General features: G+C 34.0%; 1 long non-coding RNA gene across 1 annotated transcript; it reads left to right on the top strand.

Annotated features, from left to right (window-relative positions):
• The first annotated feature begins 10,725 nt into the window (after positions 1–10,725).
• LOC143258004 (uncharacterized) lies at positions 10,726–13,764 on the top strand. The gene is made up of 3 exons (XR_013032086.1): positions 10,726–10,991; positions 12,921–13,060; positions 13,599–13,764. It is a non-coding gene; the product is annotated as an uncharacterized LOC143258004 (long non-coding RNA).
• Positions 13,765–19,021: the final 5,257 nt, after the last annotated feature.

Here is a 19,021-nt window from a genome sequence, read left to right as displayed (position 1 = left end):
ATATGTTTGCCCAGTATGGCCAGGTGAGTTAAGGTGTTCGACTCCCCGTTGCACCATACATGCTCACCCTTTCAGCTGTGGGGACGTTATAATGTGACGGTTAATTCCACTATTCGTTAGTAGAAGAGTAGCCCGAAAGTCTTACACTGCTAAATTAAGGACGATTAGCGCAGATAGCCCTCTAGTAGCTTTGCGCAAAATTCAAAAACAAACAAAAATAATTGTATACTCCCTAAGACGGACAGCCAACATGGTAAGAAACGAACGATTTGTTTATTTCATATTAGGCTATTTATTGTATCCACCGCGGAGAATCGAACATCGGATTTTACTATTATCCCGTTGGGGCTAAAAAAAAAGGTGAAGCAAAAGTGTTTTATATTCTCTAACTTTATTGTTTTCAATGAATGGAACAAAAAAAGTTTTGTACTCCTTACCCAACTTTGTTAATTAACGACACTAACATATTAAAACTGAGTTAAGTGTGTAAAACACTTAAATAATGAAAGAAAAATTGCTAATTTGCAAAGTAGGGAAAAGCAATTGCAGCATGTGTAATGACCTGAGAAAAAAAACATAACTCAAGTTAAACAAAATTCTAAATTGCTATGAAATAAAAATGACAGTCAAGCTCTACTATCATTGTTCGATCAGGCAAGATAAAACAACCCGGTGAGTGTGATTGACCAGCTATCTTTCTTCTTATCTCGGGAGAGCAGAAAAAAAAATAAACTTTTCAATTTGTTTTTGTTCCGACAAAAATTTAAAACGACACAATAATCTTGCTTTCAGAATTTTATTTCAAGTCTCAAAAGCATAACGTATACAATGAATATATTGAAAAAATAACAATAAAAAGACCTGTGTGTGTTTTTCTTATAGCAAAGATACTTCGAGCTATTTGCTGTGTTCACCTAGGGGAATCGAGCCCCTAATTTTTGCGTTGTAAATCTGTAGACTTATTCTGTATCAACTGTATGAAATATCTAACTGTTTGTTAGAGTTAGAAGTCTATCGCAACGTGAATTTTACAATTTATCCTAACTTACGCGGATGTACCCCACTGGTATAGCAGTAGGTCAACGGATTTACAACGCAAAAATCAGGGGTTCGATTCCCACAGCGGACTTAGCAGATAGCCTGATGTGGCTTTACTATAAGAAAGCACACACACTCTTACTGTGGGTGGGGGTTTGAGTTTTACTAGACATTTCTACGATTAGAAATGTAGTTATAGTACTTTACTTTGTGGGCTGATTGTTTATTTATTATATCCTGGATGTGTAGAAACAAAAAGCAATATTTTAACCCTTTTTGTGTATGCATAATAACTGTATTAAATATTTGACTTATATAGCCGAAATATATGTTATTACATGTCACTGACAATCAAAAAAAAGATTAAATATGAGCGAACCAGAAACTTTATATGTAAACATTCTGTTGTAACTATCTACTAAAGTAATCATTAGTACCTACGTATTCCGTATGACGTCAAATATCCATATAAAACTCGTGTTTTCCAATATGTATATTTCAAAATATAGTTAGCGTTTTTTGTTATTCTTTTGATCTTTGAACTAAATACATTTGATTTTTTCTTTTTTTTTGTTTCTTGAAAGAGACTGTATTTCCTAGCAAATATAAGTTAACACCATCGGTGCTTTCAAAACGTTGCTCACTTGAACATGGCAAACCTTAAAATAAAACCCCGCTCTGGATAACACATTCATTACTTCTGGTTGCAATAATACATAATGTATAACAAGTTGGACCATAAAGTAAAAGATAAGCGTAAATATTATCTGGTTTTACAGTGAATATTTGTTTTTAATATGTCTCTTAGTTTCCGAAAACGAGTTAGTTGTAATGTTATTCATAATTTGAAACATATAGGAGCTCAAATTGATAGAAGTTTTAAAGGTTTTTTTAGACTGTTTGAACATGACCAGACATCAAGGCGTCACTTGTCACCTGCTTGTGTAAGTATTAAGAGAAATTATGATGTCAGTAGAGATTTGGGCGTTTCTGTTGTGGGGTCTATTCTGTTAGTCATGTTTCTTTGAGAGCTTTCACATTTATCTTATGTATTAATGTTATTCTTTTATTGTCTTTAAACAATGCCAATTTGAATACAATGTTAACGTATACCTAACTGTCGCTTACAAATAGTTAGATGGAATTGAACCAGTTTGTTGTTGATACAATAGAAAATCAGTTTCAAAAAATGTACTTTATAGCACTTGTTCAGAATCAACATAAGGTTAACAAAACCGTGTCTTTAAAACTGGTTATTGTTAGTATTAAATCCTTCAATACGCTTTTATTTTTCATTCGTTACATATTCCCCACTTGGCGTCAAATGTAAGAAATATTGAGTGATAAATTGTTTGTTTTTGAATTTCGCGTAAAGCTGCACAAGGGATATCTGCACTTAAAATTATATTTATTTGGAACTAACCATAAAGCTGCACAATGGGCTATTTGGGCTCTGCCCTCTACCGATATCAAAACCTGGTTTCTAGCGGTGTAAATCCTCAAACAGTGTGCCACTAGGAGGCATTGAGTAAAAAAGTTGCAATAATTGAATTTCATAAAGTAATTATTATGCTAGTGTCTTTATATTAAATATAATAACATGATTAATATTACTGCTGAGTATAGATTATGTCGCTAAACTCTGAAAGTTTTTGAGTTGGTATATTAATATTTCGCAGTTGAAATAAGCATAAATGTGACAAATATTGAAAACAATGAAATATTCATGTTTGAAGTCTGTACGTTTTAGGAATAAAATACAGTGTGTGACTCCATCTCCAGTTTTGGCGTTTATTAGAAATGCATTTCGGGCCCGGCATGGCCAAGCGTGTTAATACGTGCGACTCGTAATCTAAGGGTCGCAGGTTCGTATCCCCATCGCGCCAAACATGCTTGCCCTTTCTGCCATGGGGGCGTTATAATGTGACGGTTAATCCCACTATTCGTTGGTAAAAGAGTAGTCCAAGAGTTGGCGGTGGGTAGTGATGACTAGCTGCCTTCCCTCTAGTCTTACACTGCTAAATTAGGGACGGCTAGCACAGATAGCCCTCGAGTAGCTTTGTGCTAATTTCAAAAAAACAAACAGAAATGCATTAACTGCGTTCTACGTAAATAAACGCATGTGTACTTCCAGGGGTTTATTATCCAGTAGGAATTCAAGACTTGTGTCTATAGCATAAGAATTTGAGGGTTGCGTCTTAAGGATTGAAATTTTTTTAAATGTCTGAATAAGTTTAGCAAAAACAAATTTCCTTTAATTTCCTTACATTTTAATTAATTAGTGTTGATGAATAATTGTCCCTGTGAATCATTAACGAAGGAAGGACATATTTAACCTGTTCAGAGCCGTAGACAAGATAACTCGTCCAAGCCGATCGGTAACACAGTGCCACGGACGAGTTAATTCGTTCTCAATAATACCTAACTTCAACGCTAGATGTCAGCACCATACATGCATTTGACCTACTTACAAATTGTTTCACTTTCAATCCAAAATGGCATCACGAAAAATGTTACAAAATGAAGAAGCATTAGAGTTGTATTGTAGCAGCTGAAATACTTGGCAGTCAACTGGTTAAACATGTAGACCTAGATCATCAGTTAACTATACTGCATCACCCTATTCCAAACCAACTTACAGATATAAAAAAATACTTTTTTTTGTTTTATCTTAATGTGAATTTGAAATCCTTATTACTTTAAATGGAGTATCAGTGTTTTTAAAAAGTCTAAAACTAATAGTTATGAAAAGTAGATCTTAAAACAATTTTCACTTCATGTCATCAATGTTGATTGAACGTAACTATAACTTTGAAATTTTAAAACTTATCAAAGTTTGTCCAAAGTGATATATACATACGCATTCAGTGGTGTAACTTCAGGAAAGTGATATCCAAACAGTTGATAGGCAGTAGAAATAATAAACACAATTGTGAAGTTTGGTTGATAAAACTGGTTGAAATGATGCCAAATTTGACATCTATGGGATTAAACGTAAAGTTTGCAACATATCCATGTTGGAGTGCATTTAAATATTTTTAAATACATCATAAAATTGTGACAACTAATGTGATTATTGATCATCACTTTTATGCAAAGTGAAGTAAAGTACTCTCAGACATTTACAATTATAAAACTGGTACTCATCTCAAATATTCTAAAGAATGTGTGTGTGTTTTCTTATAGTAAAGGCACATCGGGTTATCAGCTGAGCCCACAGAGGGGAATTGAACCTCCTAATTTTAACGTTTTAAATCCGTAGACTTACCGCTGTACTAGCGGAGAGTTATTCTAGAGTAACAACATTCTTGAAGAGGTTTATATAAATATGAAAACTGTTTGAATCTATATTTAAAAATCTGGCACATCTACATGAATTTAAATCTTCAATCAACTGAAGCTGTTTACCACAGAGGGGGTATTTAAAAACTAAAATTGTATCAAGACATATATTGATGTTCTAATGGCTAAACTGTAATAATAAGGAAATATTTGTAATAAATCTTTAATGGGTAAAGACAAATTTCTAGGGACAAAGATTTAGTTGGTGTTATAGGTGGCGAAACATTTTCTAACAGTGTCATGGTTGAACTGTTTACTATGTTAGGCCAACATTTTAAAAATAAGCATTGAGGGGATTGAATATATTGTCCACTGCTGGTAAAGTGGTAAATTTACGGACTTACAAAGCCAAAATCATGCTTTCGATTCCCTTCGGTTGACTCTTGTAGATTTCCTATAAGAACATACACACAGACATTGAATATATTTAGAATTTTTTTTTATTAATTGATAACTATACAACCATGAAGGATAAGTAACCACAAAAACATTATTACCCATATACTAAACCAAACGTAGAGAAATTATTCTATTTTTCTAAGAAAAGAAAGACTAACAATACAGAATAATTTAACTCATCAGAGGGCTCCACTTTGACGCGTAGTTTAAAAAACGAAAAAGAAAAAAATACAAGTCACGCAGTGTGATTAAGCACTTTTAGTTGTTGTCTTTTTGTGTGTAATTAAAGTGCTGACGTCGTGCATAACGTGACTATTGCGCCCAACAATAATTTTAATTTTAACAATTTTTATTTGTTTTTTTGAAATATCAATTTTCTCCAAAACCAAACTGGAACTTTAAACACTGCCTTCATTCTTTAGAAGTAGAACGTGAACTGTTCAAAGTAAACAGATATCTGAAAATACTTTTGTATGGCTGCCTATTTTTCTACTTACTGGATGTTTATAGGATGTGCATTACGTTACTGTTCAACGTGCAGTATTTCTCTAACGTATTGTTGTTGACACTGACTGAGTCATATATGTATGTATTCACGTATACAAAACAGGATACTTTCTCATTTATCTCTAGATATGTGGATAAAGTTGTATTATAATTTTTTTCAGTTACTAATAAAACACTCAGTTATTAAAGTCTCTTTAGTGGCAATAGAAATGAATAAAAAACGGAAAGCTATCCAATTTAATATCTTTGAAACTCAATTAACAGTTCTAAATATTTAGAAGTTTAAAAAAGGATTTTTTATATTGCTTTATTACTTTGTATACGCTCAAAAAGTAAAATCGTCTATCACATTAGTTTGTTTGTTATGTTTCCTTTCTTAGCTCAAATCCACTTAATTGTTCAATTACAAATGGAACAAAGCCAAAACTGCATTGTAATGTTACGGTTGAGTCGAATTAGATTGTAAAATATATTCATTTCGCGTGCTTGGGAAGTTTGTTATAAGATTGCAAAAGAATTGATGCTTGGTTTAGTTTGTAAATCTATAGGGCTTTTCAAGTAAATACTTAAATATATGGATACAAAATTCGCAAATATTGCACTTTTACCTTTGAAGAAAAAGGTTATGTTTTATCTTCATCCAAACAAATAACTCTGAAAAGGACAAAGCACTTCATCTGATGCACCTAGCAAATACGTAGCCCTCACAGATAACACTTTATTCTATATATTTTCGACTGACTTAGCGCTTTACATTCCTTCTTTTTGAATTTGATGGCAGAAAAACATTAAAAGAAAATTCTGAATCATTAGCTCTACACAGTAATCACATTTCTTTTGTATTTGTGTACCACCAAAATTAGTCACGAGTCATAGCGTATAAATACACGAAAAGATGGACGAAAAATTTGGTCAAGGACAAAAAACAAACAAACGAATATTCGTTGTTTAGAGATAGGAATCTTTTGGCAGAGACTGACTGAAAATGACGTGGCTAAAGTAACAGGAACTGTGAGCGATTACAAAATGACGTGGCTAAAGTAACAGAAACTGTGGGCGATTAGAACATTTTCTCTTATTTTTTTCTTTAATTTGCATTTAGAAGTTTCTGGAGCGTTCAAACAATGCATGATCCAACAACAATAGAATACTGGTTTTATGATAAATTGTAACTCCAATAACTTCACTGAAATACCCGAAGAAGTAGAAATCCTTATCCGGGTAAAGTTGGGACAAGATTGCTAAGACACGACTGTCAATTTATGGCAGGGCCTGTCGTGAGAAGAAAGAAAAGATTTGATGTTACGAAGAATTGTCACGTGATAACAATACATCACCACAACACTACCTGACCATGAGATCTTCCGGGATAGTTCAAGGCGTAATCAAACTTAAAGAAGGTTAAAAAATGATAAACAACAACAACAAAAATATTATTTAGATAATGCTTGCAGTTATCTTAGTCAGAGATAACGTGAGCAGAAAGCACGAAATTTTTAAAAGTAATACATATATGCATGTGTATATATTAATTTTCCCTTTTGATAGTCAAAGCATGAGGCTGTACAACAATAAAAGAAGGCGAAGATTCTATTTACAATCAATAGGTGTCGTTCTTCTAAAACTGGTCATTAACGAATTTATTCATAATATATTTGTGTTGCCAGAGTAATAAACTGTTTGGATCATAGTGATGAGGGTTGAGAGTTCGTTGTGGTTGTTATTGTTGCCAAATAATAGCAACGTTATTTTCTTTTAAATTGTTGGTGAAAATTATTGAACACTGAGCTGTAATATAGTAGTCAATAAGGTACCGACCGATTGAACTCGTGGAAGAGCTCTGGATATCAAAAAATATTGTTTGCTGGATCTCACGCAAAGCTACACGACAACTATCTGCGCTAGCAGTTTCTAATTTAGCAGTGAAAAACTAAAAGGAAGGCAGCTAGTCATTATTACCCACCACCAACTCTTGAACTAATAATATGAGGGTCGAAGGTTCGAATCCTTGTCATATCGCACATGCTCGGCCTTTCAGCCGTGAAGACGCTATAATGTTACGATCAAGCCCACTATTCGTTGGTAAAAGAGTAGCACAAGTGTTGGTAATGGGTGGTGATGACTAGCTGCTTTCCCTCTAGCCTTCCACTACTAAATTAGGGACAGCTAGCGCAGATATCCCTCGAGTAGCTTTGTGTGAAATTCAAAACAAAACAAACCAAACTTGAACTACTCTTTTATCAACGAATAGCGGAATTGACTGAAAAATTATAACGTTCCTGTGGGTGAAAGAACGAGCATATTTGGTGCGACTGGAATTTAAACCCGCGACCCTCAAATTAAAGGTCGAACGCCTTAACCCACCTGGTCATGCCAGGTCTTATGAGATGGTCTTTCAGTATGTTTTTAGGCCAGGTGGTTAAGGCACTCGACTAGTAATCCGAGGGTCATGGGTTGGAATCCCCCTAACACCAAACATGTTCGCCTTTTCAGGGGGCATTAAGATGTTACAGTCAGCCCCACTATTCGTTAGTAAAAGACTAGCCCAAGAGTTGGTGGTGGATGGTGATGACTAGCTGCCTTCCCTCTAGTCTTACACTGCCGAATTAGGAACTGCTAGCGCAGATAACCCTCTTGTAACTTTGCGCGAAATTCAAACCAATCTTTCTTTCAGCGTGTTTTCATAATCGAATTACTAAAGTTTTGTGTTTGTACAAACTCTAAATTAATTAGAACTGCAAATAATCTTCAGAGAACGCATATACGCAGTCTACTAATAAATAAATATCACTAAAACTACAAATCACCATTTTCAAGTAATCATATATAAATAACATGATGTATAATCAAAAGATTGCATGCTATGAGAATAAGGTGTTAAAGTGTTGTCAAATCATCAAGTCGTAAGCAATACAGCTAATTGCAAGTGAATAGGATGACAAAAATATTTTCTGGCACGACCTGGTTGACTAAAACCAAATGAACATGCTTTTCATATCGTGGGAAGAATGAATCGACTCAGACTTCCGTTGTTGTTTCAATTATCTTCATAGCTTGGACTAACTACAGTTCCAGAGCATCTAGATGAAAGCCATTTCTCGCGTCAGTTCATGGCCAACACTTATCACCACAGATGCTACCATACCAAACATACCTTCTGCCTCTTTGGTCACTGTATGTTTTTCCCCGAATAGTAAAAATTTCATTAATTTTCGGGTTGTCGATACACTTGGATTTGGTTATTATCCTTCGAGTATTTTTCGATGAGCAAAATCGGACGGCATTTCTGTTATAGTATGAAGTATCATTTAGGCAGCTGACAATGTGAGAAGACATATGCTGTTTAAGACATCATAATTCTTGAGCAAGATTTTACACTTATATACGTCAGTGGTCAACTTACCATAAAAGGTAGTGTTTTCGTGCATAGCGTGGATCCTGCACATTTAACGCAAGTCATAATAAAAATGATCTAGGCATTTCTATCCTTTTTCTAGGTATCCAAATCAGTAGATGTGAATTTAATAAATTCTATGTACTCCATACATGATTTGTCTTTGTGAAAGCATCTAAACAATCAACTTCTAGAAATATTGTCGCTCAGATTCTTCATCAGGAGTGAGGTACGATGTCATAACTCAAATTTAAGATATTGTAAATATATTTTACCCCTTAAATATTTCAAATGGCAGGTCAGCTAAAAATGAATGGTAATATTATACCCTCTGTTTTAATATTTTATTTAATAAGGCGGTATTTTCTTCTAGAGTGGGTTTTATAAAATTACTGGTTTGTTTGTTTTTGAATTTCGCCCAAAGCTCATCAAGGGCTATCTGCGCTAGCCATCCCTAATTTAGCAGTGTAAGACTAGGGGGAAGGCAGCTAGTCATCATCACCCACCGCCAACTCTTGGGCTACTCTTTTGCCAACAGACGATGGTATTTACCGTAACATTATAACGCCCCATGGCTGAAAGGGCGAACATGTTTGGTGCGACGGGGAGTCGAACGCCTTAACCCACTTGGCCATGCCGGGCCAAAATTATTGGTAATCTGCATATATGTGTGTGTGTGTATTTTCTTGTTGCAAAGCCACATCGGGCTATCTGCTGAACCAACTGAGGGGAATCGAACCCCTGATTTTAGCGCTGTAAGTCCACAGACTTACCGCTGTACTAGCAGTGCACATATGTTTGTAAATAGGTTGATTTAATGCTTCTTTACCTGCGTCAAAGATGCAATATTCTTTTCCATATTTAAGTGGTAGGTAGAAGATTTCACTGTTTTAATCTGTCGTGGTAACTTGTAGGCCATTTCTAGTTTTAAACCAAACCTTTTCTTATCTAAAAATACCTATAGGTATTTTCATTCAAGGTTTTCTTTTCGTGACGTTTATATCGATTTGTTCCAGTTTGTACATTCATATTATTATTATTAAAATGTTTTAGGCGTGTATAATAACAAAACGTCATTCATACCAACCAGATCTCTTGGAAATTGTTTTAGGCATATATATCAGTTTATTATGTATTAAGAAAAAACAAAACAAACATTATTCAGACGAAACAAAACACCTGGAAAGTGTTCTAGGCATGTATATTAGTTTATTATACGCTCAGAAAAAAATCTTTCAGACACAACAGAACTCCTGGAAAGTGTCTTAAGCATGTATATCAGTTTATTATATACTCAGAAAAAACAAAACATCTTTCAGACACAACATAACTCTAGAAAGTGTTCTAGGCATGTATGTCAATTTATCATACGCTCAAAGAAAACACATCTTTCACACACAACATAACTCTTGGAAAGTGTCTTAGGCATATATATCAGTATATTATATGCTCAAGAATAAACAGCTTTCAGACGCAACATAGCTCCTGGAAAATGTCTTAAGCATGTATATCAGTTTATTATATGCTCAGAAAAAACAAAACATCTTTCAGACACAATAAAATTATTGGACATTTTTGGAGAATCTGTCTATCTCCTCATAAACAAGAACATTTAATAGTTGGGTTGTTTAACTAGTTCTTTTTTCTGAATAACTTATTCATGAATTTTCATAATAAAACGTTACATCCTCTTTTTCAATTCATGGAACGTTAAAACTTTAACACTTATATGTAAATATCACGTTATGGTCATGTTGTAGATAAAGACAACTTATGATGCAAAACGTGGTCTTTTTATGTCCCTTTGAGATAATATTTTTCTTGTGATTTTGATCTATACTGAAAATGTTTTAAGCATAAATATTAAGAAAACGGCACATGTCTCGTACACACGTGTGTGATTGATAGCGACGGACATTGGCGCATTCGGAGAACATTGGCCTCATATAGCTGGCATGATGTCACGCCACCACAAGACAGCGAGCTCAGGAAAGTCTTTGAGAGATGTTCTCTTATACACGCTAACCCTTTCCACCAGAGGTCAGCACGATATAATGACGCGCCCTTTTGACAGATAAGATAATTCCTACTATTTTTTATATCTTATTTTGCTTACTTCTGCATTCTTTATAATAACCTTATCTTATATTTTCAATTATCCCAGGTCAACATGAGGCCATAGTAGAAAGGTTAACTCCCAGGGAACCTGGAAGTAGGACATAACATAAGTTCCACGGGAGGTAATCTCCTTTCCTTTAATCATTTTCTTACCTGATTATTTCCGAGTCATCTCTAAAAGAGTATCTGATAGGTATGTATTCATACTTATATATATTGGTTTAATACTTTATCTTATGGGAAGATAATATTGATATTTCGATGTGTTAAAATACGTTCAATCATTATTTATTTAATTAATTAAAAATCGTGTAAAAAGTAATACCGTCATTTTATTATATTACCATAGAGGGACTAAACTATAGATTGATTACCTAAACTCTCAACTTTTTATTGAACGATGAATCGAAAATGTTTGGTACCGTACTTTAAACGATATTTCAATTTAGGTAGTTTATTTGGAACTAAACACAAAGTTACACAATAGGCTATCTGTGCTCTGCCCACCATGGGTATCGAAACCCGAGTTTGAGCGTTGGGAGTCCGCAGTTATACCGCTGTACCACTGAGGACCCAAATTTAGACGCTGTGGCAAAGCTTTGTATTTTATGGCATGTTAGACAATGTTACATTTATTTTCAGTTCGTTACTTCTTCGCACAGAATAAAAATTGAGAGTTGATATCTTGGTTTAAGGTGCTTGCGTGTCGTTAGCAGATTCGAGTTGACATATATAAACCGTACGATGAATTATCTCATTATACACTCACTACTTAGGCTGGAATTTCAAATATATTTTCTGACGTATTAATGATGTTTTGAAAAAGTATTGAAACAATATGTTTTAAATATTTATTTCTGCATGCATATAATTATAAGTGAAGAAGGTAAGTACGAAACACTATTTAGGCTTATCGTGACCTAACAGTTAACGTGTGTCGACTGTGAATGTTACGATTTAGGGTACGCACAAATGCATTATGCATTTTAGGATCGTTGGCGCATTAGGAAGTGACGATCAAATTTCACTCTTTGATTAAACAAAAATAGCCTAAAAGTTAACGGTTGGTACTTTTGACTTGCTTCCTTCCCCCTAATTTATCAGCTCAAAATTAGGAAAGGTTATGCACTGATAGCTCTTACGTAGCTTTGTGCATATATTCGAAACAGAAAACACAAAAACAATAAAAAAACGAACATTTAGTTCTTTTTTATTAAGTTCTCCGATGGATCAGCAGTAATTTCATGATCTCACAATGCAAAAATCCGTGGTTCGATTTCCTGTAGTTAATAGTGCAGATTACCATTGTGTAGCTTTGCATCTAGAAAACAGCATGTTCTTATATCAAAAATACGGTAATCTATATATATATATAGCTTATAAAACCCTTTTGTCAATCTTAAACTTATCGTTATTCAATAAGAAATATTCCTTAACCCTTCCATAAGCTTCTATATAAATCTTCCATGGTCACTTAGACTCCATCATAAAAAAATTAATTTAAAATTATTTAAATATTAATATCCTATTACTTTCAAAACAAAAAATACAAACATTAAAAAATATTTTCCTTTATTAATCAATAAATGAACATTAAATATTATAACTCGCTTGTTCTTTTACCACCTAAATAAAGTAATTGTAGCAATTCAACATTAGTAGCCGAATACTGAAGACTTACTTGTATGTGCTTCCATCTGTCGGCCTTAATGTTTACAAAATATTTGGGGTACGTGAAGACCCCATAAAACTAACATAGGTTTAATTAATATTCCAGTTAAAGGGAAATTGTTGTTCTAAATGCCGCTTCTAATACCCGTCTTTTTGAAAACTAAATTAATTCCAAAAAGTTTTCTTCATTATTTACGTTATTTTGGTATGCCAGTGATCAAGAATTATTATCGTATTATGAGGACGACATAATCATCTAAATAATGTAGAATAAACTTGTAGAAATAATACTTGTAATAAAACAATTTCGAGTAGATTGTTTAATTTATTGGGAAAGGTATTGACTTTGACTTAATTGTTATTGGTTCTTCTAATAAAACATTTCAAAGCAACAGCACAGTTCTTCAACAAAACTTTGTAGAGGGCTTACTTATGTGTGTTTTTCTTTTAGCAAAGCCACAACGGGCTATCTGCTGAGTCTACCGAGGGGAATCGAACCCCTAATTTTAGCGTTGTAAATCCGTAGACTTACCTCTGTAGAGGGTTACACTCGAAAGCTAAAGTGAAGCTTGTTTCATCGTGAATTTCAAAGTAAGTGTTACGGTGTTTGCAACTTGTTTCAGTTATTTCAGTAAAGCCATAAAACAGTTCTCGATGCTGATTCGACGCATTTCTTTAAATTATACACATTGTTATATATTATTTTTGTAAATATTGGCTGGAAACTACAGCCTTGATTTACTCAAGAAAAGTGTGTGTGTGTTTGTTTTCTGATAGCAGAGCCACATGAGGCCACCTGCTGAGTCTACCGAGGGGAATCGAACCCCTAATTTTAGCGTTTTAAATCCGTGGACTTATCACTGTACCAGCGGAGTACCGAGAAAAGTGAAAAATCTTGAAGGTTTCTATTTTTGTGAAGTAACTGTGTAATATTAAAAATCTGTTTGATATAGGCTGTTTAGGAATATTGGAGGTCATTTGTTACTTGACATGATGTCATGATATAATGGTCAAATTAAAATCATTCTCATACGATCTCTAAAACTATCACACTATCGTTATATATATATATATATATATATTCATTCAAAAGTTTAATGGTTATATTGCTGGTTATTTTTCTTTTCAGTAAAAGTAAAACTGAAAATATGATCTGTGACGTAGATGTCTGGTGCATCCTTTCATTTTTCGCACTTTCTACCGTGGATTGCACCTTTACCTGTTCAAGGCTCATGAGCACAGCTTGGGTCAGCAAACATATAAATAGAGTTAAGCCTCCATGTAGCGGATTATATCTTTACCTTTATCCTTGGTGAGACTGAAAGTAACCTTCAGTATAATCGTTAAACAGTTGGTTCGATGTATGAGATAAAATAATAAATTAGGAGCAATACCATAACGTTAATGACACATCTAAATTAGTTTAGGTTAAAAAGGAGTTAAAACCCCCATAAATATTCTATACAAAGGTTGTGAAGCATAACGACATTATTCCACAAAAGTTAATTGATTGTTCTAACTCACTCTCTTGAGTTGGTGAGAAAGCAATAAGAAAGATAAGTACGCATTTCCGCAAAACCAATTAACCCAAAAAAACAAGTAAAAATTCAATGTACATATCTTCTCCGAAAACACGTATCGATGTACATATCTTCTATGAAAACACGTATCGATGTGCATACCTTCTCTGAAAACACGTATCAATGTGTGTACCTTCTCTGAAAACACGTATCAATGTGCATACCTTCTCTGAAAACACGTATCAATGTGTGTACCTTTTCTGAAAACACGTATCAATGTGTATACCTTCTCTGAAGACACTTATCAATGTATATACCTTCTCTGAAAACACGTATTTGTACGCGATGTTTTACACACTTTTGATTCTTTAAAAAGTTTCATAGGACTTTCTACCCCTGCTACATGAATTCATTCTTGTAGGTCTGGTAATGTAGTTGAGGGTATGGTATATACTTGCTCTATGAGGTAATCCTACAGAAAGAATTAGAATGATGCTACTCCAGAAATCGTGCAGGCAATTGCATAGAATTAGTTCCAAGCCAGTGTCTTGGAAAAACTTAACCAGTTAGGGAAATGTGCAACAAATTCTAGTTGTGCACTTCCCCTGGTAACAGGCAAGAGATAACTCATAAACAAATTCAGTCACAAACATTGTAAGTCAGCCGAAAAAGAAAGGTTTTCTCTCATAGAACACTAATGCAATTACGTATGTCACAGTATATACCACTCCACACATTAGCAAACCATTGTAATTGATAGAAACAATTGTGGATTGTCAAATGCTCAATAATACGTATTACTGGTGTTAATGGTACGCCATTAACATCTACGCCATTCCGTAAAAATTGTGCTTCGTTGAACCACATAATGCAAGATAGAAAATGTTCATCTTTATCATATAATGTGAGGAAACAATTAGAAAAATCCAATTGTAGTTTACAGTCTTACCTTTCAAAACCTTGATGACAGCGGACATTATAAGGATAAAACTTGTGGTGACGTAGTAAACGAGCTATTGATATTTGACTATTGACATATTCTGAAACAATAGTTCTTGTACTTAGGGTTAAAATAACTGAAAAAAGCACTGGTGCAGCATTATTATTATTTATTGTTTCTTATGGCAGACCTGATCACTGATGTGGTTTGATAGAGCCTGTTTCTTGAAGACAGCAAACATTGCGTAAAGTTTTATATGCGTCTAGATGTCGCTGCATTATTTCTTGCTTTTGATACAGCATTTGTTGGCGCTATCCATCAACTTGCATCATTTCAGTGCATTCATCATTTGTGTGCTGTGCCATGTTCTATAGATTGTTACTTTTCTTTGCTTGTGATGAATATTTTATACCACTTTACGATGTACAGTACATAAGAATGGCCAAGATGGTAAAGTGGATATAAAAAGGTACAGTAAATTCCAGAAGCGGGAAAGGACAGCTAATGGATATTGGCATGCATAAAATTATGCAATCTTATAATTTACCCTTTTTTATTAAATGTGAAATACTTACGATGTTGAAACATTTTACAAATGTATGTAAAACTTGTAAGGAAAACAGCAAAGAGCTGTATATGCTCTACTCGCCGCGAGTATCAAAACCCGGATTTTAACATCTTATATATTTTCAGGAATACTTTAGAGTATATTTGCAAACCCACTTTGTAATAGCATATAAATCTGGACCAATAATCATACGTCCTTAGATTTCACCATCAAATGGCTTTTCGGCCATTTTAAACAAAAATAACTGAAATTAAATATATACTATCTCACCTCAATTGCTTCAAAGTGTTCAATATGTAACTCGCAAAAACGTAATATATAAGTTGCACATTACACGCATTCGAAATCGGTTTACTAGCTCCATCATCCAGAACTTTACCGTAGGACCAATTTGTGCCCACAGGTTTAACTATTAAATGCTTATAGTGATAATATTACGTTCAATTGAAACCTTTTTTTAAGTTTTGTATGTTGGAAACCGATTTGCACAATATTCTTTAGTCCGATCATAACCTAATGATTAGCGTTCTCATATGTGAATCTTCGGATTAATGGTTTGCATCCCGTTATAGCAAAGTCGTGCTTTTTATAATATGTCTTGTGGATATTATATAAGAGTGGCGATCAAATCCCACTATTCGATTACAAAAATTCAAAAGTCAGTGGTGAGAGATATTGACCAGTTGCCTTCCCTCTAGTCTATCATTTCGAAATTATTCAAAGCTAGCATTGGTAGTTCTCGAACAGTTTTAAAAGAAATTCTAAAACAAACAAGTAAATACGTGTTAAGTTTTTTAGGTATCTTAAGCCAGGATCTAAACGTATTTTACGTGTAAAAACATATGTTTTCGAACCCGGATTACGAGTCGAGTGCCTTAACCACCTGGCCATGGCAGGCCTGTATTTTCATAAGAAAAATTGCTTAATATAAATATAACTTAGAGAACAGTATAGTGCGTTCATAAAGTTAAGACGTAAAGTTATGTTCACAATAAGTATTGTGTTTGAATTTTAACGCAAACAATACAGGTAAATAAAACACAGTTGATATCGGAAACAGTGACTGCTCACTGAATAGCTACTTACAGCTACAATGTTTAATATTTAGTCGTTTGTGCTGACTATTATAAGCGCAGAGATAAAATACAAGACAACATCGTAAGTTGAAGAGAAAAACATTAAAATTATATAGGTCGTTCACTCCTCGGTGTGGTCAGGTTAGATCACTTCACGCTGATTGTTAACTGCGTAACATCTAATTTTCTGGCTTACATTTGAGGTGTGGTCATTGTTTAGCTGTCCAGCTTAATACAACTTCACCTCCCTCTAGCGGGCTCAGCGGGAACTCTCGTTTTCTTGTACATTAAGGTTGCCTTTATTAACGCTTGTCATAAATTTTATATATAAATATATATCTTTATTGTAGTATGTAGTTTGGTGAAAACTTCTGAACAATGGATGCCACCATCGTTATGGAATGTCAAAAGAGAATAATTCCCTAGCCTTCCCGGATGTAATTAAAAACATATTTCATATTCAGACTGTAAACTCAAATATTACATGTGAGCCTCTACCCGCTGGTGGCTGAGATGGAGGTGTGGTTGTAATTGAATGGAAGATATGGTATAATTAGTATTAACTGTAGTGATAGTGAATTGGTAAGACGCTGATTCCTACAAGTTTTTCAGAGGAGGCGTTCATCAAACAGACGATCTGAACCAACCATCTGCATTTTTCGAGCATAAATTATTCAATAATAATAATTTTATTACACTTGCCTCTCAGATGTTCAAACAAGTAAATTATAAACCGTGTAAAAGTTAGTTCATACCGTAATAAATTTTGCAACATTTATGTTTTTTTCTCTCTTTCTGATCTTTAATTTCAAATTTCATTATTGGGGCTAGAAGTCACCCAGTATTTAATACGTGGAACTGGAGATACGAGGGCCCATGAACCACATCTGAGGCTGTGGATACGTTATAAGGATTACGGTCATGTTTCACTATAATTGGCGTAGGAGAGAAGCTTGGGATAGGAAAAGAAATTTCAAGCCTTGAGATAGAAAGTTCCCACGATGGCTATATTTCGTAGTTTAGTGGTAAAAATGCCACAGAAATATAAAACGTGTAGTGCTCGTTTACGTGAAATTATAGACGGTTTCTCTCAGTTCTCCTTTCCCAGTCAGAAACGTGGAATTATTTTATTATGAGCTTTTTTAGTTTTGCGTGAAACACAGATAAAAATTAACAACATATGTAACTGCAAGGCAACTTATAATATACATTGAACTTAAATATCTGACATAAATGTATGTGTAGCTTTAATAATCATTTCATGAACTGTTTTATGTATGATAAAAGATAAAAGTTAACTAACACATTTTAAAAACATGTTCTGTCATAGAATTTGAAAGCTTTGCATACGAAGTTTGTTTTTATTCAGAAAAATTAAAGGAAAGCTAATTATAATTACTTAAAAATATAAAAAAAAAAATTACGTTGAAAGTTTCGAGGATAATTTAATCACCGAGAACCTGGAGTTTGGTTTTCTTCCTAATTGGTTTGAGATCAGTCTATGTGCCAAGTTATTCGTTATAGTTTTGCACGTTTAGATATTGTTATGTCTGTTCATTCATCCTGTACAATTAACAGAAAAATTTATTTACTCCTTGTACAATAAGAATGTACTTTAACGTCACAAGATGGAGAAAACTACTTCGCTAATACAACCTGCACGCTGGTCGAGCGATTAATGTAACAAGTGTGTTTTTCCTTAGAGCAAAGCCACATCAGGCTATCTGCTGAGCCCACCGAGGGGAATCGAACCCCTGATTTTAGTGTTGTAAATCCAGAGACATACCACTGTACTAGCGGGGGGGGGGCACAAAACTGTGAATCGAAGGTTTCAGGGCTCGAGATGAGGTAAATTCAGCTGTTAGTGTGTTATAAATGTGAAAGCAATCTCATTATTCGATTCAAAGTTGAACAAAATCCTTGTTGGGACAAGTGCTGCCCAACCCCCAATTTAGTCAGTAGTTTAAAAATTAAGAATGGCTATAACTGACTCTTTAGTCACGTGCGTATAAGATGCCATTGAAATTGAAAGTTTTAATTTCAATTCCAGACTACACGTAACGAAACAAGTGTCATTAAATACCACATATACAGATTCAATACCATAGAAAGACCAACAACAGAAATTAGTAAACTTTTCAAATTAGGTTGAGTCATTAATTAATGATGTTGTCTCCAGACAAGTTTTTTTATTCAACAATACGGAACATATTAATAAGATGCAGATATTAATGACTGAACATCTTATTACTAAATATGATAGATGGATAATTTAAATTTTTCGGATTCAGAATCAAATTCCTGGTTATTGAGGACTAGTAAAATAGTCTACTGGATTGGCTGTATCAACTTCAAGGACAACCTTCATTTGTGAGACGGGAGAAGAGTGGTAATGGTTTTAATAGTTTAAATGCACCTTATTAACAGTAAAAAGTCTAGTGATAAACA

The sequence above is a fragment of the Tachypleus tridentatus genome, chromosome 7, assembly GCF_004210375.1.
Source record: "Tachypleus tridentatus isolate NWPU-2018 chromosome 7, ASM421037v1, whole genome shotgun sequence".
Lineage (NCBI taxonomy): Eukaryota > Metazoa > Arthropoda > Merostomata > Xiphosura > Limulidae > Tachypleus > Tachypleus tridentatus.
Note: the sequence above shows the minus strand (reverse complement) of the source record. Positions and strands in the feature narration are given on the sequence as shown.